This window comes from Ursus arctos, unplaced genomic scaffold (assembly GCF_023065955.2).
Source record: "Ursus arctos isolate Adak ecotype North America unplaced genomic scaffold, UrsArc2.0 scaffold_27, whole genome shotgun sequence".
Classification (NCBI taxonomy): domain Eukaryota; kingdom Metazoa; phylum Chordata; class Mammalia; order Carnivora; family Ursidae; genus Ursus; species Ursus arctos.
Window position 1 is genome coordinate 34026911 of NW_026622952.1, and position 22116 is coordinate 34049026.

Sequence of the window (22116 nt, forward strand, 5' to 3'; positions counted from 1 at the left end):
GGGTAGATGAAATCCACAGTATTAAGTTTTCACAGCTGTCGTCAGTATGGCTGCATTATTCTTTCCGACCGTTTGGCAGTGTGCTGCATTAAGGATGTAGTGTTCTGAGAAATTGTGCTTTAAAAATGGAGTCAACAAAGCCCAGTGAGATGGTAAATCGAAAGTTCAAAATCAGCAATACGCGAGAGAACAATACTACTACAAAATACTCTTGTTTTCTCAAATATACACAGAGCTTCATATGTTAATACCCCAGACTCCAAGATGGCCAATTTATTTTTAAAACAAGAAACAAGAAACACCTGTTTATTATCAACCATAACAATAATATGTTTAATTTTGAGAGAATGTTTTTGGCAGTTGCTAAGAAGTTCTATTTTAAGATTTAAAATAGTTTAATGTAGAGGCGCCTGGGTGGCTCAGTCGTTAAGCGTCTGCCTTCGGCTCAGGGCGTGATTCTGGCGATCTGGGATCGAGCCCCACATCAGGCTCCTCTGCTAGGAGCCTGCTTCTTCCTCTCCCACTCCCCCTGCTTGTGTTCCCTCTCTCGCTGGTTGTCTCTCTCTCTCTCTCTCTCTCTCTCTCTCTGTTAAATAAATAAATAAATAAATATCAGAGGAAAAAAGTGGTTTAATGTATTCTAATGGGCTACTTATGAGGCACAAGGAAATATACTTGGATGTATTTTAGCTTTACTTAAGTTCAGTGAGAATTAAAGTCAATTTACATTGACTTTAGTCCTTATTTTACCAGATTCTAATTATGGAAAGGAAGAAATTTAAAGTTCCATTCCGGGGTGCCTGGGTGCCTGGCTCGGTCTGTTAGGCATCTGCCTTTGGCTCAGGTCAAGATCCCAGGGTCCTGGAATTGAGCCCCAATTGGGCTCCCTGCTCAGCGGGGAGCCTGCTTCTCTCTCTGCCTGCTGCTCCCCCTGCTTGTGCTTGCTCTCTCTCTGACAAATAAATAAATAAAATCTTTAAAAAAAAAGATTAAAAAAATAATATAAATAAATGAAATAAAATAAAACAAAACACTTGGGAGGGAGAGAAACCCTACAGGGGAACAAGTTATGAGTAGTCACCCCATTCTGTTTCACAGGGTTGACCAGAGCAATGTTTCCTGTATTTTCTTTGGTTGCAGTATGATTGCCTACAATCAAATAGAAAGACTAAAATTTTTAAAAGCGCATGTGACAATTCAGCTAGGAGCTCTTTTTGAAAAAGTGCAAAAGCAAAAATACAAACAGAATGTTTCTTAGAAATTTCTGTGTGAAACTATCTTAATAAATTTTTAATGGCAATTTGCATTTTCATCTTTCTCAGATTTAAGGCTTTCATTTAAAGTCATTTTTTCCAGTATTTACCCCTTAGAAAGCAAATATTGAAGGAAATTATTTTCCCTGTTGATTTTGGGGTGGTTTCTTTTAGTTTTTTCCTGTCTTTTTAAATATTGACTGTTTAAATGCTGTCATCTCTGGTTTAGGCCTGATTTTTTAAAAAATGTACATGGACAAAAAAATTTAACTTAAGAATGTTCAAAGCACATGTTTTATCCGAAGATTTTACGCCAATCTTGCCATGTCGCCACCCTTAAAAGAAATAACCCTTACAAAAATGAAGCACTCGGCCTAAGATGAACTAAATTGACCTCTTTTTAAGTTAATTCCGTAGGTAAGTGAGTATGTTTGCTAGGGCAAGATAGAGTATCACCCACCTCCTTCCCACAGTCCCCAGATTTGTTGTTTTTTTAAACAATTGAGGTTAAGAAGAATTTAAAGGGGGAAAGAGTTAGTAATGTAAAGTGCCATTTTTGTGAGCTAATTAAATTTTTGCTGAGAGTATCCCTTAAAATTACATTGAACCTCACTAGGTATGCCCCAAATGAATATAGAAATATTATGTGAAAACTGACTATTCTCTTTGATGATATGGCATGATATAGATATGAAAGATTTCTGGGATGTCTCATCAAAATTTAGTGCTTGCACATTTGAGTCTCATCTTCAGATTTTTGAGAATATCCATTTCTTACATTAGCTGCCTTTTTAATGAACAAAGTCATCCAAAGCGATAACCACATGGCTTGTTATTTTTCATTAACTCTTTCTTTTTCACTCCATACTCGCTGTTGTGCTGTTTAAATACTGGCTTCAGAAAATAAACAACATTTTGTATAATTTGGGGGATTATGTTGGGCTCAGTTATAGTCTCTGCAGCAATCAAGGAAGATGTTTGTTTTTTTTAATTTCTTAAAAAAAAAAAAAGAGTTGAACAACCCAAATTATTCTACTTGCTTAAGACTACTACTGGAAGCATTTGTATTTTTTACATATCCTAAATGTTGATCCTGTCTAACTCATATTAACCTTTCCTGTAGGATCACAAATCTTCAGATAATAGTAATTTATTTTCTGTCAAACACATAAAACAAAGCTTGGTAAAACATTCCATTAAAAAGGGAGAGAGGTTGGAGGAAATTTTTTTCATTGTGGTATGCACTGCATTTTCTGAAGTCTGATGAAACACAGATGTTTCAGAGTGCCCACAAGGATGGCTACTCATAATCTGATGGATCCCTGGTTAATCTCTGAAACCCTGTGCTTCCATCCTTTCTATCAAAATAGAGTGCTGCCTTTCACTGAATGAACTCAACTGAATTTGGGATGGAAGTTGAATCAAAAACAAAGTGGAAATTGAACATACTAGAATTTCTGCAATGATTTATAATATATTCCTTTCCAAAATGGTCCATATATAATTTGGTTTGGGTTGTAAATGTCTCTTTTGACTTGAAGCAGTGCCAGTACTTACACACGGACCATAAGTCCCATTCTCATGAATATTTTGCAGTATTCTATAATGACAAATAATGGATTTACTTGAGAAAGTAACTAGTTGTATGGGTAGCTCCTACACTCACATCTTGGAGAACCACTGAGACTGTAGTTGTCTGGGTTGAAAAATTCTCCTCCTACACTTCTAGGTTCTTTGGCAGGTTCTAATAATTAAATTGACATAAGACAAATCAATGGGAGAAAAACAAATTTAATATTGTACCTACAGGAGCCCCAAAGATATGAGACTGAAGGACAAGTCGGACCGTTGAGGCTTATGTACCATCCTGGGCTAAGGATGGGAGAGAGGCCTGGGGCTTCAAAAGGGATTCACAGGAAGATGAGAAAGCAGATGTTTGGTAATCAGATATTTGCCCTGCCATACAGATAGGTCTTTTAGATAAAAAGCTATCTCTGATAATAAGTCTTTTCCAGGGTCAGGCCCCCTATCTAAGTTCTTTTAGGTGGGTAAGGGAGAAGGAAAAGTTTGTCCTGAGTCGGCTGGGTCTTGATTGACTTCCGCTCAAAATAATCCACATGCCAAAGTGGCACATTTTGGGGTGGGGTGCTCTGCTCCCCATCATAGTATTCTGTTTAGTTTTAAATCTTTGACTTTGAAAACCTAATGAAGAACATATACCCTAATTTAGAAAAATTATAAAATCAAAGACACAACCTGAACACTGGTAAGACAACTACCAAAGACAGCAACTGAGGACTGTTATTCCATTATTGACATTTAGGCAAATCTGTTTGCAGAAATGTTAGTAAAAAAAATTTTTAATCATCTTGATTGTGTTATCAACTTAGAATAATTTTTTACTACAAGTTAAAACCAAATAGAGACTAAATTAGTCATTAATGTATTTTGCAGTAAACTAATTGCATTTTAGAATAGTTAGCCCTTATTTCAATGCCTTAATTTCTTTAGGGCCCAGATCATTCTCCTTAACTAATATTGTGTAAAAACATGTGATTATCCCATTATCTGACCTGACAAGTATTTTTAAACTTTACATGATTCTGTACCTGAAGTTAATACTTCGATAAGTATAATTCAAAATAATAAGTTTATTTATTGAATTTATAGAATAATGGCCAGCCTTTTAGACAGGAAATATAATACCTCACTGTTCATTATCTGTTGAAAAATATTGAATTTCCAAACATTTTTCCAAAATATTTGCCTTTTGGTTTTGCATATTTGTATTTCTAATTTTCTTCCATGCTGAGGCATCTGTTCATGATTTCTAGCTTATTTTCAAAATCCTTTTGTGTTAATGTTTAGATTTGGTATTTGAATTCTTTATATGCTGAGTGAGTTCTAGAGATCCGCTCAGTAAGACTTTTCAGCTTCATAAATTTTAACTTAAAACATGGTAGGGGTTTTTTTTGCACTCGGGAAAATGCTCATCTTTTTCCTTATACCAATTAAACAAAGTCTGTGTCATTACTTTTGTTTTAACACTTAGACCTCCAAATACATTAATGATTGAGATAACATTTGCAGTCTTTCTGAAAATTTATTTTTTAAAATATAGCCCTGGTTCCAGAACACAGAGGAAAAACTTTAAACAAGCAAGAGGGAGCTTTTGTTTGTTTTATGAAGGGGTAGTCGTATTTTGAGAGGAACTTCTCCTTTGGGAGAGAGAGGAAGCTGGATTCCCCAGGATGGAACTTCTTGGCTCTTTTTTCTGCAACAGAATTGCTACTCATTAAGGTTAAAGTCAGGCTGTGGTTTGGGTTTTATGTATTTTCTGTTAATTCACTTAAAAATGCTTTCCCCCTGTACATATTCCTTATAAACTGTTAAGTCTACGGGATAATATATGTGCTCATTTTTATCTACAGCCATAGAAAATGACATAGATAAATATCACTTTGTGCTAAAAATAAGTCTATAGTAATACAGAGGTCAGTCCTGATTCATATGGTACATAAAACAGACTGGATTTTGAGTCATGACATCTACACAAAATGCAATACTGCTGAATTTTCATATTAAGAGGTTTTGGCTGAAGGAATTCAGACACATACACAGTATGGCCCCAGAAATCTTGCCAAGAAAAGTTGAGTTTAAAATGTAGGGGAACTGATCCAAGAATAGGCCTCAAACATGTTGCATTCATTACACGCAGCTGTGTACATGAGAAGTGACTTTTTATCCCACCTACCAAAACCCTAGCCAGAGCTGTCACTTTTTTTTTTTTTTTGCCAACTTGCTGACCTTTCTGTTCCCACAAAGGGGAAATGTGATTGACAGATGATTATTCAAAACATTTTGGCAATAAAAAAAAAAATGCATGCTAATGTATTTGCTATAAATACAGCACATTTTTAAAGAGACATTTCTTGTAAGTTCAGTTTTTGAGAGTAAATATTAACGAACCCATGATACGGAGGAAACCAACTCGGATTCAGAGACTACATGAGGGGCTTTTGGAATTTAAGGATTTAGAGGTACTCGGGTTACCTAGGTGATAAAGAATTATTATAAAGACACTTGGCAAAGAAAGAGAAAAACAGAAACCCATTTCAATATGCCTGGAAGAAACGAGCGTCAATCATGACACATCAGCAACTGTTCAGTTGGGTTTTAGGGAAGTGGAGTGAGTGTTAAGAGATATCCACAGCCGCCTACTTAAAATTACCTGGTCAGGTCACATGTTCTTTCCTTCTGCTTCTGCCTCCACTGCTGATCGATGTTCTCCTGTTTTATCTCCAGATCAAGCTTTCCAAAGACGGGATCTATTCTATGGAGAATAGACTCCGTCCGGTAGACAGCACAGCCGTGTTGGGCAGACCTATCATGGCAGACTGTTTTATGGACGCTGGCCTTGCCCATAGTTGGCTTTCTTTGGGTCAGCTATTGATTTAGTCAGTCAATTGGAACTGGCCTTGCAGGAGTGATGCCATGAAGCCAAGCAGGGAATACAAAAAAAGGGGGCTTTTGGGGCGCCTGGGTGGCATAGCCGTTAAGCGTCTGCCTTCGGCTCAGGGCGTGATCCCGGTGTTATGGGATCAAGCCCCACATCAGGCTCCTCCGCTATGAGCCTGCTTCTCCCTCTCCCACTCCCCCTGCTTGTGCTCCCTCTCTCACTGGCTGTCTCTATCTCTGTCGAATAAATAAATAAAATCTTTAAAAAAGGGGGGAGGGGCTTTTGGAAGGCTTTGTGTGACTTTGGCAGCCCATGTATTTGATCATAAATGCATACGTTAGAATGAGAAGGGGTATTTTTAAAAATAGATGATGAATTTTAAAAATACTGTATTTTGCTCAATTTTCCTCACAAAATGTTTTAATTTCTCCAAGAGGAAGTAAATAATACCAAACAAGATAACGAGGGAATAATTTGTATTGTTAGTTTTCCTCTCTCTCTGATGGGCACTAATTCTTATTACGGAGACTGTGCTAGCGGAAGTGCTTCCCTGGTCCAGTAAATCCGACAGATGAATGCCGTTTAATCTGCGTGCAGGTGTGCGTGACACACAGAGAGCAAGGTCTGATATTTCCCAGCGCTAGGAAATATATTCTGTCTTTTGACCCAACAGATCCTGAGGCGACTTCTTTCCAAAGACTCTAACCAACTCCATTGTTTTCTTTCGGGAAATGTATTTGGGGGTTTTATGACTGTCGCTATTCTAAAAACAGGAAAATAATCTTTGCATCTTCCAAACTCAATATTTGCCAAATCACACATAGCTAATTTGTGTCAGAAATAATGATACTACCTCTATCTCAAAATTCTTTTCCAATTCCGTAATATCATGGGACTGCTAAGCATTATTTGGCATTCTTGGATATTAAAAACTAATTTCTATTCGTGTCCATCAAAATTATTTAATTTTTATAACTTTTAAATCAGTGCTTAATTGTACTACATTTGACTATGAAATCTATTTGCATGCACATATATAAATTGTATGAGCAATTTCTTTGATAGTATGATAAAAATAGAAACACTTAAATACTTAATTTTACTCGTATCATACCTATATTTTAAACTCTTTAGATGCAATATTAATTTTTAAGTAATTTATTGCCTAAAGTGATTGATTGAATTAATATTTCCAGTAGTGCCAAGGAGTAAAACTATTCTGCTTTAACAATTTAAATCAAATTCAAATTATTAGTTTTGACGTTGGGAAAATTTCTAAATCTTTATTACTGTTGACCAAGTGATCATCTAACAGCTACAGTTGTTATCAGCTGTGGTAATCTAAAATTTGCCACAAGTTCAGTTCAGATAAAGCAACTTTATTCAGTGTATCTACATCCTAAGTACTGTGGGGGCTTGAACAATGAATGAAATGGGAACCCTGTCTTGGAGGGTCTACTGTATTTCAGCTCTATGATAGGTATGTTTCAGAAATTATCTCATGTAACTTCACAGCAAGCCAATGACATAGGAATTATATTATTTTTATTTTACATCCATTGCTGAGACTCAGAAATGTCAGGTAATTTCCCCAAGATCAGACATCTAATAAGTGAAAGTAAGGCAGAGGCAGAATTTGAACTCAGGGCTGTCTGACTCCTGGGCCCATGGTTTCTAGTTGTCCTCGGGCCTCCCTGTGGCACTATCATAGAGGTAAAAATGATGCCGTGGTTTTGATTTGACGAGTGAAAAAGGTGGCAGGCAGAGGAAATGTTTGATTTTTTTTTTTAAGATTTTATTTATTTATTTGACAGAGATAGAGACAGCCAGCGAGAGAGGGAACACAAGCAGGGGGAGAGGGAGAGGAAGAAGCAGGCTCATAGCGGAGGAGCCTGATGTGGGGCTCGATCCCAGAACGCCGGGATCACGCCCTGAGCTGAAGGCAGACGCTTAACTGCTGTGCCACCCAGGCGCCCCATGTTTGATTTATTTTAATTTGCTAGTTAACATACACAAGAATGTGCATAGGCCCCTTACTGTGCAAGGAGGCAAAGTGTAGTTGAGAAGCAGTAGGTAGCACATTTTATGAAGGAAGATTCTGGGGTGAGTTGAAGAAAAGCAGCAAATGAAGTTTAAAAAGAAAGGCCCAGGACCTGTTATAAAAGGCCTAAGGCGTCCTGCTAAGGAGGTTAAATTTGGCTTTGTAGGAAACAAAGTAGAGACACAAGCAGGTTTGTGTTATCAAAAGGTAACTCTGGCAGGAGTGGAAAGGGGGCACCGATAAGGGGAAGGGAAGAGGAGAGAGAGAATATTTAGGATGTTATTATAAAAATCCAGGCATAAAATGATGAGGATCTAAATCTGGACAGCAGTTGCATGAGCAAAGAAAGAGGGGTAAGATTCAAGACCTATGTAAGGAGTAGAAGCAATGGAATGTGATGATGGATTCTCTGTTGGAGTTGAAGAAAAGGCAGTTGACCTTAGTCAACTAGGGGGAAAATATATGAATTGAAATATGGAGGACAAGAGGGAGGAATGGCTTTGGGCGTGAGTGTGACATGTAATATGGTTGACTTTGGATATGTTGCATTAGAATTGCCTATGAGACAGCCACATCAAGTACGGGGAATTATGCTGTAATACAATCAGAAACGAAGAGCCAGGGGAATACAGAGAGGAAGAGATTAATGTCAACTAATTGGTCAAGAAAGGCTTTGAGAAGAAAATGACATTAAATGCCAAAGGATAGATAAAATTTCTGCATGAAAAATTGAGTAAAAGGACATTTGAGGTAGGCTGGAATTCAAAATATGTTTTATGTTTACTATTTTATTGGGTATCCACCTGGATGTGCACACAATGTGATATTTTTTCATTATAGTTTTCTCTAACATGTAAAGTCTTTATGTTGGGCAGTTGTCAGGTTAAATACTTTATGTATCCATTCTTTCATTTAACCAATATTAAGCCAATCATATTTAACAACAGGAAGTATTTTAAAACAATAGGTACAATGTAATAAGTGCTGTGATTGTTATGTTTTCTTACTATAGTGAATTTGCAATAATCCAGTGGCATCTGGCCATGAGGGGACAGGAGACTTTCAGGACAGAAAGAAGAGGCATCTGCGCTGAGACATGAAAGACGGATGCTATTTCAAAGAGAAGGAATAGCCTTTGCGAAGTGCCAGAAACCATACCTGTAATAAAAACTGCAAGGAGGGGCTAGGTTCCCAAAGGATCTTATAAACCCTACTAAGGAATTTGGAAACTATCTTAATGGCAGTGGGGAGCCATTTAAAAATTTTCAATCAGGAAATCCACATGATTATATTTCTCATTTTGAGAGATCTTTTTGGAATGTTGTGTAAAGAATGTGTTGGAAGAAGCCAAGAACGGAGGCAGGTATGATATTGTATCCAGGGGGAAAATGAGGATTTCATTAATGAAGCAGTGACTATAGTGATGAAAATAGTGAAGATGCGGAAGGCCGCTGGAGCCGTGTGACGTGGGGGACAGGGCTGATAGAAGAGAAAATAGTGGCCTCCAGGTTTCATTCTTGGGCCTTTGGGGAGGACACAGAGGTTTCGCTCACTGACACAGGGAATGCAGGAGCAATAGAAGGTTCTGGAAGATGATTATTTTAGCTTTGAACATGTTCCATTTAAGATGCCCGTAGGACATCCTATTGAAGACATGAAGTGATTGGTTATGAGCCTGGCTGGGATTTGAAATCAGGGAATAACATAATCTGTGAATTAGGCCTTGAGAGATGGCAATGATTATGCAAGTCAGAGATGAAGAAAAGGCAGGGATGGGGGCTGGGGAGAGAGAGAGGAGGGATGAAGGGAGGTGGAGGGGAGGGCATCTAGGCAGAGGGAGAAACGTGACTTGCAAGTGGCAGGAAGAGTAGGGTTATATTGGAAAAAAATCAGATTGCCAAGGGCGGGATGAGCCTGGAACGGTCCTCTTAGATTCTAGACTGAGGACTGGATTTATTTTGTGGTCGGTAGGCAGCCAATGAGGACTTGAGCGTGGGAGGAGCGTTTGCAAGTAAGTCGTGAGGAAGACTCCCGGGGAACATGGATTGGAGTGGGGAGGCAGAGGCCCCGTCAGAGTTATTGACACATCCCAGGACAGAGGTAATGAAAAGAGATTGGAATAAAGAAGGTTTCAGGGGAAAGAAAAAGAAAACAAGGGTGCGGGAGAAGAGGAGGCACCTGTGAAAATACAGTCACTGTAGCAACTTCCGCTTGAACACGGTGAACTTGGCGAGAGCAGGGAAAGAACATGACCATGACCGTTAGAGTCCAGAGCTTTCGGAGGAAACAGGACAATCAGCAGAGGAGTCTGGTTTCAGGAAATAAGTAGCTTGTACTGCCTTTAGAACGTTATGATTATGCTTTATTGAATGAAACTAGAAGAATATTAGATCGGTATTTTATTTGTAAGTTGCTTTTTTGTCCTGTTTTCCTTGACTTTATAAAACTATATCCCAGAGATTAGACCAGATGATTTTTTTTCTTTTGCTTTACACCACAAAAGGGGGGGAAGGGGAGGTCTTAGAAATCCATGTGGAAAGAAACTCAAATGAGAGGACTGGGTAATCCTTACCAAGAGTGCCAGGCAGTCATCTCTGCGGGGCTGGACCCCTAGGGGGAGGCGTAGAGCAGCCACAGCCGCGGCTCTGAAGGTCTGGGCACCCGCTTTGGTGGAGATCCGTCAGACCCTGGAGACAGAGAAGTGCGGCGTTTCCATGGGAATCGCCGGGGTGCAAGTTGTTTGAAGTCTGCAAAGATATAATTCTGGATATATACCGAGAAGAGTCTGATGACCGAGTCAAACATATAGAGAATGCAGGATGCCAGTTCCACTTAGTAGCCGGCTCTTCGAGGGTGGAGGTGGGCGGGGAAATCTTTTCACGGTCTTTGCTGGTGGTCTTCGCCAGTTCTGTAAGTTACTGTTTTGTTCGAGAGAGTTCTCCCTGTCAGACCGCCAGAGAAAGCTATTTTATTTTTTTAATGATTATTTATTTATGTATTTGAGAAAGAGAGAGCACATAAGCAGGGGGGAGGAGCAGAGAGAGAAGCAGCAGCAGACTCCCCACTGAGCAGAAGCCCTACCTACAGGACTCGATCCCAGGACCCTATCCCAGGAGCCTGGCATCATGACCTGAGCCAAAGGCAGCGGCCTAACCGACTGAGCCACCCAGGCGCCTGGGGAAGGCTATTTTACTTCCACTGTATTGCTCCACAGTCAACAGTGTTTATTACATGACTTCTTCCATTCTTCACTATTTACACTGCAGGTGCGTTTTTTTTTTTTCTTTAGTGACTTGACTTGCAAGTTGAATATTGTTATTGTTTTCCTTTTTCATAAGCGTCTTTATTCCAAGAAAAAAACATTTTTAATTCCCATTTAAAAGAAAGATGGGGGACCCCAGCCTGTGGACCCAAGTGTGGAGATGCTTTTGAAGACAGGGCGATTGGAAGCTGCTTGTCATATGGAGATTAGACATTGTGTCCAGCACCGGAACAGGGCTGGCATCCTCTGAACGGGCAACTGCTTGCCTGCCTGCCTGCCTGTCTTCCTCGGGCCAGATAAAGGCCCAGAAGGAGCAGCTGCCAGACGGGAGCAATGTGAGAAAATAGGAAATTGATCTGAAATAGGATAGGGAAGAAGGCAGAGGAATGAATTTAAGAATTTTCAGATATTCCCTTTTTAGGCATTTGTAGTTGCTGTCTCTGCAGAGGAAGGTGATCCGTAGTTAGTCTCTCACGAGAGTATAAAAGCAGCAAATTCACACACAGCAGAGATAGAAGAAAGACCTGACGTTGGTTTATTTCTTCATAATTGGAGGAAAATTGAATATCGATTTGTATTTTACTCTTTGGAAAGTCTTCTTGATCCTTTAGAAGTAAAAAAAAAAAAAGGAGTGGAAAATTATAAACGTTCTAATTCTAGGCTCAGGAAAAGATTTTTTTCCCGCTAGTTAGAATGACATTAATTAAATTTCACATTAACGGGGGGGGGGCAGTTTCATGTTTGCCTGTGAAGGTCGCAGAGATTCTTAATTTTCTATTGACAGTGGTTTTTTGGCTAGAACAGATGCCTTCAGGCAAATGATAACGCTTCTGTTTCTTCGCTTAAGGAAGTATGGGGGGGCCATGCTAACGGTACTTAGCATCAGTGATAAATAGGAGAGCTGTCTGTTTTTGAGGGCCATATACACTAGTGCCCTGTGAGAAGGTAAGAGGTTTAAGCAGTAAGCTATAATTTTCTCTTGCGTCCTAATATTTGGTGATGTTTTGTGATCTCTTCAAGAAGGGAAACTGGTGATGGCACTAGCTATACTTACCAAGAGCCTCCTACTTGTAGAACAATTTACTTGAAGTTGTCGACAGAACAGAGAGGCATTAGAAGAATGAGATCTTGCAAGATACGGAAATCTTAACTAAAAAGAATAAACATACATGATCGCCACCAACAATATGAAAACGAACATATAATAAGGTAACTCACATATACCTTGTCACCTCTCTTGGCTTCTGAAAAAAATTCACCAATGTTGTTCTTAGGAAAGAAAGAACCTTTCACCTCTTACATGCATTGCAGTGTGGCCAGTATCCCAACACATGGAATGTTAATATATGGAGTTAAATAAAGATGAAAATACCTACTTTCTAAATCACATCTGCCTTAAGAAGTCAACATTTGGAAATAACCGAGTGGGCCCCTGAACTTATTCTTCCGAAGAAACAAACAAAAGTTTGATCTATAAATTGATACTGGATGGACTGGCAACAAAACAATCAGGACAGTGGACAGGCAGAGTGGAAATGGGAGAAACGTTAGGAAAGTGCAGGAATCCAATATCCAATAACTGAAAACTAGGATCCTAAGACATCGAAGAAACTCAAAGAAACTGCTTGGCCATTTAAAGGATTCACAAGAGCTGAGAGATTTCTTTTTTAGAGGGAAAAATTGAGGCCCAGATCAGTGAAGGCTTAGCAGGGTCGCAGAGCCACTCAGAAGAGTCCTGTCTGGACATCCTGATTCCTAGAGAATTAGTAGAGAAGCGGTGGAATCCTGGAAGAGCGGGCTGTGATGTTTCTTCCCTGGTTTCAGTGTACCAAGTGCTGAAGCGTCTCTGTGTCTTTTAGGTTCTTTTAGTTTGCAGTGGGTGCGTTTTATTACAGGCTTCGGTGCCTGTTCAAGTAATCTGAAGATACCTGCTTAAATCTGAATTACAGCCGTGAATTTTCCTGACACTGATTATGACACTACATTTTTTTATTAAAATTGCTAGAAATAATCACCAAGCAATAGAATAAGCTTTTTATGGAATAAATGCCTACGTATAATTTAGGTCCTCCCTCACTAATCATAAATTGCGGTTAATCACAACCTAATCTGACTGCTCTTTGCCAGTCAGAAAATTCCTCATTCGAACCATCTTTCTGAAACTCTGCCAGAAATTCCTTCATGGTAAATTTTACCCCACACCCATACTAGAATACAAACAAAAAGATACAGTTATTCAACATAGACTCGTACCTAACTAGGAGAGCCTTCCTGCTTATACTGGCTGCTTATATCATCTGCACTAAAGCTGAAACTCTGTAGTTAAAGTGACACAGTGATATATTGATCTAATGAGTAATATTATGAAATTAATTCTAAAATACTCTAACTTGTTCTGCCTTAATCTTTAAAATTCATTTGAATGATCACATTGTACAAACCTTTTGTTGAAAGTCTTGCAAAGGCCTTTGGCCAAAAATAACATAGAGTGCTCTGTATTTTCACAGTAGTTTCTATGTCAAAAGCAAATCCGAGGAGGGCAGGCATTCAAACAGCTGTGTAGTCTAGTATCGATATCTTCACCTGGACACTCGCCTTAGTGGTCAGGATCTTTTGTCCTGTGTATTCACCTTGGTCAGCATCAGTTAAAGAGATGTCCTTGTTTTGCCTTTCAATTACTCTAGACCTCTGGAAAGACCTCATTGCTTTTGCACCAGTTTTCCAAAGAAAGAGACAGTCATGGAAGCTTGCTATCATTCAGAAGCTGACAGCCCCCAAGACGAGGAATGCTACAATTGGAGCTCTCCTTACCTGACAGCCTCTGACTCAACCTGTTTTTTACTTCGTACTCCCCTCCCCCTTTTTAGAAAACTCAGTTCTCCCCCATGGGTATCTTTGTATGATCCCCTTATGCTGCCGAATCTGCCCCTAACAGGACACACGAAGCACGTTTGCTTTTTACAGACGGAGAGAGACCTCAGGTAGAAATTTGCTTAAAAGAACCAGTATATTTTTCCCTACAGAGTATTTTAAGTAATGGAAATACAGTTTTCTACACTAGTTTTAAACTCGTCTTGCCCCAGGAGGATTAAAGAAGGCATCTCATGTGAAAATACCTAAGGTGTTCCAGGCACATAATAGGCATTCAATAAATGGAAGTCAAGTTCAAATCTAAAAATTTTGAAGAAAAACCCTCGTTTTTGCAGTGTTTTGTAGACGAGCTGTCTCCGTTTCCCCCACCATCTTGCTTTTAAATCTGACATTCACCCCATTACTCTACTAGACAGTCTTCTCCTTTAGGCCACAAATTGCTTCTTCCTGCCAAATTTAGGCCTAAGTATTAATATGTGACATGGAACTTTGTTAACCATCGCCCTCCTCGTTCCCTGCCTGGAGTCTTGAAACCTCTCTTCTGGGGTTTCTTTGTTGTGCTACACTCTTGATTGTCTCCAATATCCTAGACCTTGCCTTTTGTCTCCCATTGTGCCCCTTGGATGGAGGCAACCCCCATGATTCCATTCACTCAGAGCCTCTGATCTCATCTGTTCTCAGAAATATCAGGGTAATGAAATGGGTCAGTAAATGCATATCGCAGAACAAATTCTCTTCTCTCTACCTCTGAACCCCTTGCTGGCATGTTTAAACAGCGATATCCAATGAAATGCTTCCTTCACTCTCTTTCCCTTCTTTCTGGTTCCTTGGCCTAGATCTCTAAATCTAGAGCCTGATAATCCAGTCAACGTGGTTCTCAGCAACTCCCCCCGCCCCACTCTATCCTGTGAAGGAGGTTCAGAGAACAGCCATTGAGACGCTGAAAGAGATGAAAATTAGACCCATGAGGAACTGGTAAAATAAAGTCAAATAAAAATAATTGAGATTATTTAGCCTGACAATGTGGATCTTAAGGGCAGATTTAAGAATAATCATCTTCAAGAATATGAAGGGCACTTACGGAGGAAATGGTGACCAGCTGCTCCTTATTTCTACTGAAGACAGAGCAAGAGCATCTGGGCATAAATTGTGGCTTTAGAGATTTAGAGACTCTCAAAATAGAATTGCTCATGGTAAACAATGTGAAATATTATAACATATCACTTGAAATGGACATGGCAGGATAGGGCTTTAAAAAAATACAACAACAAATAGGTTCATCTGTGTCTGGGGATTCAGAAGGGTATGACCAAATTAGATCACATGTTAAGTTTATGTCCAGTTTTGTAATTCCATGATCTTATAATGAAAAATTATACATTTGTAGTTTTAAGAAATAGTGATCTCAAACTATCAATGGTGCTAGTTGCCATTAGGTCATAGTCTCTGCCCTCAAAATGCAGGTTAGGTTAGGTTGAGTTAGGTTAAGTGTGTGTGTGTGTGTGTGTGTGTGTGTGTGTGTGTATGTGTGTGTAAGAGAGAGAGAGAGACAGACTGACAGAGACAGAGAACCAAATAATTACAGAATAATGTGATAAATACAAATGATAGACTTGTTTTCATTAGCAAGCAGTTTCATCAATCTGGACTATTTGTTTCTCATGATCCGTCCATTTACCCATTCCCAAACCGGTACATATTTAGTGTCTCTAGTGCAAGACACTATGCTAAGTGCTGGGTAATCAGCAAAGAAGTGGTCCCTGCCCTCATGTGTTTATGGTCTGGAGGGAGTTACAGACAAGTCCACAGGCAGCAGAATATAGTATGATGAAAGGGATATTTACCGAGTTCAATGGGAACTCAAAAGGGGGGCCCTTAAACTATTCTTAGTGGATAAGGAAAAGACTAAATGGAAGAATTGCCTTCCACGCCAAGTCACGAACAAGCGGAAATTGGCCGGGTAAAAAGCAGAGGGACCAAGCATATATCTACATCCCAAATGACATATAAAAATACGTGCTTAGACATGATTTATGTTCACAAAATAGAAAAAAAATCATTAAAAATGTGTTGCATGTAACTATGTCATGAAACACCTGAAAATAATACATTGTCATCTAGATTTGTTTGTCAATAAAGACTTGTTAAATAAACTATTTGCAAAAATGATCTTAACACATACGGGCTTATGTTATAAATTTTCAAGAATGACTATAGACGTTTGTGTGATTCTGTGCTCTGTCCACTGTGTAAAAGATTTGACCTGTGGAAAGCTTCTCGCTTCTATAGACACCTACACACCTAATAACATCAATGAATACCTAATTCTTGGTGTCTGAACGAAGAATACAAAGTATTTATAGTAATATATTTAATTTCAAAGATATAGTGCCTAGCTTTTTAACATTTAACTGAGAATGTGTTTTTGAGAACTAACACTAAAAGATGCTTTCGGGTTGGGTAAATGGAATGATGGTTGGAAATGGAGTTCAGATTGACAAAATGACTGCAATTAAAATAATTCAGTCATTTTTATTTATCACCTTTGCCTTTTTTAAACATGGACTGTCAATACATTCAAAGGACTCTCCACCCCGAATGTATTCTCATTTTCAAAACATAAAAATAAGTTGAACCCAGTAAGTTGCCAAGCATGGACAAATACTGCCATCCCTGGGTGGGCCTGGGAATTAGTCTTGCTGCTTGCAGCCCTGGTATCCAACCCGCCAAGGATGAGTAGCGCTCTATCTTGGCCTCTCCTGTGCTTCCCCAGTCGTGGTGATTTATACATGGAACTAGGGTTCTATGCACTGCTCTACTACAGACACTTCTAGCATTGCCTTTGGACACTTGGTGGTTTGACTTGGGTCCTTGGCTCTTGGTATATGCCCGGTTCCTGGCATATGTACCCCCAGCTAACTCTTGCTGACCATCTGGATTTCTCTTGAAGCTCTGCCCTCTTGCCCCCTGTCTCGCTCTCACCACTAGAGAGGAATGATCTCCCTTCCTTACCCCCGTCCTTCCCACTTGGATACTTGCCAGCACAGGGCTGAAGCTCACTAAGCCTTTTGGATACAGTGCATTGCTTGATTGCCCCCTGCAAGGAGTCCAGACCTCATCACACACTCCCAGATCTTGCTTCCTCCTCCTCCCTGCCTGCCCAGGCTGTGGAGGACCCAGCATGCTCCTGCCCAAGGTCACCTGAATTAGGACAAAAATAAGAACCAGCTCTTTTGACACAGAACAAACATGATTGGAGATCTAAAGAAAGAGTCTTAGGTCTTCACATAGTATCAGATTTCAGGAGGCATTTGTGTTTTTGGTGAGATAACATCTTTACAAATAAAGCAGAAAACTTACCTTTTAGAAACGATTTTGGATGTGGGTCATTGCAGATAGTTGTGAAATAAAAAGCTATATTGTGGGTGGATTTGTCTGTAGGTTAAATCAAAGAATCATCTAGATATTATACTATCCTTTTAGACTTACTGTAAGCATCTGTGAAAATTATGAATTGGACTTTATTACGAGCATTTTCCCCAAGCCTGTATTTTGGTTCCAGTGTAAATGATAATTGACCTTTATTGGAAAAAGGACCCAGAAATATGATTTTAAATACAGCTTTATGTCAGCTTACAACAGAGTCCACATAGCTGTTAGAGACTTTCCTGCTACTGACAAAATAACACTTTGGAAAACGGAAGATGAAAGCTAAAATTTTATTCACAGCACGTAACAAAGTAATTGTACACTTATTATGTACCAGTTGATGTCAGTGCACTGTAATTTTGGTGACACACACATTGTCTTTGACATATTTGTTTATTTAAAAAAGAAAAAAAATGTTTACAAATAAATGTGTAATTTTTAACAAAGTCCATTCAGACAAACTAAATTCGAGAGTGACAGATGCACACTGGCCTATGCCGGTCCCTCAATCTGGAACTTTTATTAACTATTTTATTCCTCTATGAGATTCCAGCTTGCCGAGAATACTAATATGTGCACTACTGGTTCCCCTAACACTTCAGGTTAACTTCAAAACACAGGGAAAGCCGTGTGCTGTGTCTCTTTTTTTTTTTTCCTTCTCCCAAATCCACAAATAATCAGTTTTAAGAATTGAATACCATGTTTTCGAGTCATTGGTGTGGCTTATCTTGACACATTTGATTTTGAAAGTGAACTACACGCCTAATACCAGTGTTAACTACTAAATACTAAGTATTTAGTCAAACGGCTTAAGCAATCAGGCTCAGGACCCCCGGGGCTGAATTTAAGCTCTGGTATTCTCTATTGGACCATTCTTAACCTAAATTCCAGTTTCCTCATCTGTAAAATGGGATAACAATATTACTTTTTCAGAGGGGCTTGCTTAGAGAAATAAAAATGTGTGAAACGCTCAATATGGTGACAGTCGTATGACGTGCTCAATGTTAGCTGTTATCATAGTCACATGTGTAGTATAGCGAAAAGTAGTTGATTCTGATTTTGTACTAGCATCTCTGACAGTATGGATTCGGTGCTTAATCATTAGCAGGAAAGCTAATGATCCTAGTTTTGGTTAAACTGATTTTTTTTTTCAAGGTTTTTGGCTTAAGTAGAGAGAGGTCAGAAGCATTCTTAATATTAAAGCTAAGTGGGTACCAGTTTGAAGTAACAGCTCATTCATGGACTTTTTTTAAAAAAAAAAATACAATTTGCTTTGATTTGCTTTGGTTCATGCATTTTTAAAACTCTTCCTTGTGGCGTGCAGTCATTAGGCTTTTATGCCTAAAGAACTGAATTCAGTTATAAGTAAAATTCATTTAATAGCGCAAGTATGATTCCATGTGGTTATTTATTCACAACATACAATAGCCACATAATTCAACATATTTAATAGTGTCTGCTTGTGGAGCTGTGGGGAATTCTGCAGATCTTAGACAAGAAATGCTTGTTATAAAAGGCAGTATCCATAATGCTCATGATTCCTGATATCATCAATACGGCAAACCATAGTAGATGAAAATAGAAGTTTAATGTGTGCCTTATTATATGTCTCTATAGAACTCTTCAGTAGACTCCTCTATTTACAAGATGGCAGCGATTTACTGTATGGATGGGGGTGGCCACAAAACTTTGTGTCTTTTTTTTTTGAGAAGATATATGTGGAAGCCATCCTTCACTTTTCGGGGATAGGAACTGTTTAAAACCACATCTCTCCTTCTTCTTCCCCATGAGCTGCTGCTGCTCAGCTGTGTTCAAAGTAAGCCCTTGATTATTCTCAAGGGATACTGTCTTTGTGCAATTCAGAAATCATTAGTTTCGTATTCAGAAAAGGTAGAACTAGATATATATGTAGAATATTCTAATATAGTCCAATATAAAAATTTACCTAACATGTATCTGATACGTATAAACGGGCATTGCTTAATTAGCATTTTAAATTGGAATTTTAATAAATGCTATCAATCAGTGACCAATTTACATAGCATTTATCTGGGGGAAATGAGTATGCCAAATATCAGTCTTGAGATTCATCTTGACCCAAACAGTGATTTAGGATTTTAAAACCTTTCGTTCTTCCCGTTAGAGTGCTCGCCTTTCTGTCCTCTAATGTTCTAATTCAAATCCACATCTGCTAATGTGTGTCATTGAAAATCCAGAGGTACATTTCTGAAACATGGACAAGACCTGCAGGTTCTGAAAAATTCCAACTGTGAAATGTTTTACCTGTTTAATTCTTCTAAGAGTCTAACTGAACAACACCCTCTTCATATTCCAGCTTAAATAGTTATATAGTGTTTATTTGCAATTATTTCAGGCAACTGCTCCCCCCCCCACCAAAAGAGTCACACACATCACAGTGATCTGTGAAAATGATCACATTCAAAATATTATGACTTAGTAAGATATTTGCTTAAGAGCTTTTTGGTGCCCCACAAAATACCTATTGTTCTATTTTTTGACCCAATTTTACTAAAAAGAGTTTCAAAACCCTGAAATAACTTTGAAATTTAGACTGTGTCAAAGAAATGTTTAGATCATTTCCGGGATATCTTACTAATGTCCTAATTAAAGGGTGAACATATTGACCATTCAGGGAAGAGCAGACATGATGGTTGTCATAATCATGTTGTAACAGAATGCTTGTGAGTCAGGATTTTAGAGGAGCCATTATTACTGAAAGGAGAGAACACTACAGGGTAGAGACTTGACTTCAATGTTGAGTAACATCAGACATTTCCATGTGTGATGATGGATGTGTTAGATGGTAATGAAAACAGAAGGAAAAGTATCCAGCAAGAGGCAGAAGAGCTGTATTCACATTACTGTATGTAGCATTAGATGTAAAAAGTGACAAAAGTCAAGGTAAAAGGAGAATGTTAAAGAGGAAAAGGAAATTACTGTTTTCGAATCACGGATTGAGGTAAGAATACATTCATTACTGGATCTTATTGATAAATGGAGAACACTAATCCATTCTTAAAGTATTAATTTTTTGGCTTAAATCCGTATTTAGAAGACAAATGTGGAATACCAGCTAATAATATAAAGGTGTGCTGACTGATATGCATATTGTAATGTAAAGTGCTGCTAGTTTTCTTTGTTGCTTTATTTATAAAAATACTTTGAGGGGTTAGGAGGAATTGGAAGAAAACACGCTGAATCCCAAAACTCACGAACACACAGTCATTCAAGGCTCAGTTGAATGGAGGAAGAAGCTGAGGGGGATGGAATGTTCTAGAAAAAAAGAGAAATTAGAAGAAGGAGGGACGTTGGACTGGAGGCAATACAAAAATAATGATAAAAGTGGATCTGGAGGGGGAGGGGAGGAAAGGACAATTTTTAAATAACGTGATTGCTGCAATATCGAAGTAGCTTTCGTTTCGAAGTAAAGCTAGTTAGAACACCACATGAGCTATTCCAGGTCAGGGTCGTCCAGCCCTGGCGCATCATTCAGACTTAGCTCCGACGACTGGAGCACATGCCTCCAGCCCCAGGGACCTCCTTCCCTTCCCGGAGTGCGGGCCTGGCCCTACCTCCGTGGCGTCCGCGGGGGTCCGAAACTGCAGCCGGAGGAGGGGGGCGCGGCGCAGCCCCCGGCCTACTGCAGTGGGCGAGCCTCGGCGGCCCGGCCCCGGGGACCGAGCGGGTCCCCGCCGCGGCCAGCAGCTGCACCCACGCGAGCAGCGCGCGCCCCGCCGGCGCTCGACTCCAGGCCCGTGCCCGACCCCTCCCGCCTCCGAGACACCCACCTTTCCCGAGCAGCGCGTCCTGCGAGCTAGAGCACTTAGTTTCGCGGAGGCCGGGGGAGTGTGGCCGTCACTCTCCCTTGGATTAAGTAAACAGCTCAGCTGGGTGATGCATGAATGGTGGCGGATCGGGGGTCGGATTCATTCATGTGCTGGACGAGGTTCTTTTGTGAGCACAGCAAAGTAGTGCTTGTAGAGAAAACCTATTTTGAAAAATCTACAGCAACCCGAAAACCCACATTAGAGAATACTGATGTTTTATGGCCTGCCTGTGAGTGTGTGTGTGTGTGTGTGTGTGTGCGCGCGCGTGTGTGTGTGGAATACCTCCTATCAGGGTCTTTAAAGCATGCCTGTAACCAGTTTTTGGTGCAGTTTTCACACTCTTCGTTTGGGGCAAGGCCGTTAAAATGCCCCGGCCCGTGTGGGTCTGTGTGTGTGCGTGCGTCCGTGCGTGTGTGTCCGTGCATGTCTGTGTGTGGGTCTGTGTGGAAGGAGGGGTCAGAAGGCGGCGGCCGGTCCGGGTCGCCTCGAGCCGCGGCGGCGGCTGGGCGCAGGGCTGGCGGGGCGGCGGCGGCCCGGCCCGGCGCGAAGGGGTTAAGCGCCGCCGCCGCCCCCTCCGCGGCCGGGTGTAAACAGAGGAGCCTCAGCCTATCATGTCTGGCTGCGGCTCGCAGCCGGAGCCCCGAGCCCGGCGCTGTAACATGATACGCTCCAGACCGAGGCAACTTGGCAGCGCCGGGCTCGGCTCCGCACGGCCACAGCGAGGGCGCGCCGCGGCAAGGTGGGTGAGCGGCGGCGGCGGCGGCCGGGGCCGGGGCCTGGGCAGACGGGCGGACGGGCGGAGCGCGGCTCCGAGCGCGGTTCCCCGCGCGGCTCTCGCGCGGCTCCTTGCGCCGCGGGGTCGCTCGCTCGCTCGCTCGCCCGCACTCGGGGCCGGCGGCGACGGCGACGGCGGCGGCGGCGGCCCCGCTTTTCTCCCTGGTGGTGTCGGAATG

At 40.5% G+C, this 22116-nt stretch overlaps 1 protein-coding gene across 5 annotated transcripts in view; it reads left to right on the forward strand.

Annotated features, from left to right (window-relative positions):
- Positions 1-22116, forward strand: part of TENM3 (teneurin transmembrane protein 3) — a 1574093-nt gene that overhangs the window by 1224575 nt on the left and 327402 nt on the right. For 2 of the 5 annotated variants that reach the window (XM_044387487.3, XM_057303362.1), the window contains exon 1: positions 21787-21902. The exons of the other annotated variants lie outside the window; for them this stretch is intronic. The gene's annotated coding sequence lies outside the window, so the exon portion shown is untranslated. Of the gene's footprint in view, positions 1-21786; positions 21903-22116 lie in introns of those variants that run through there. 5 annotated transcript variants of the gene reach the window in all.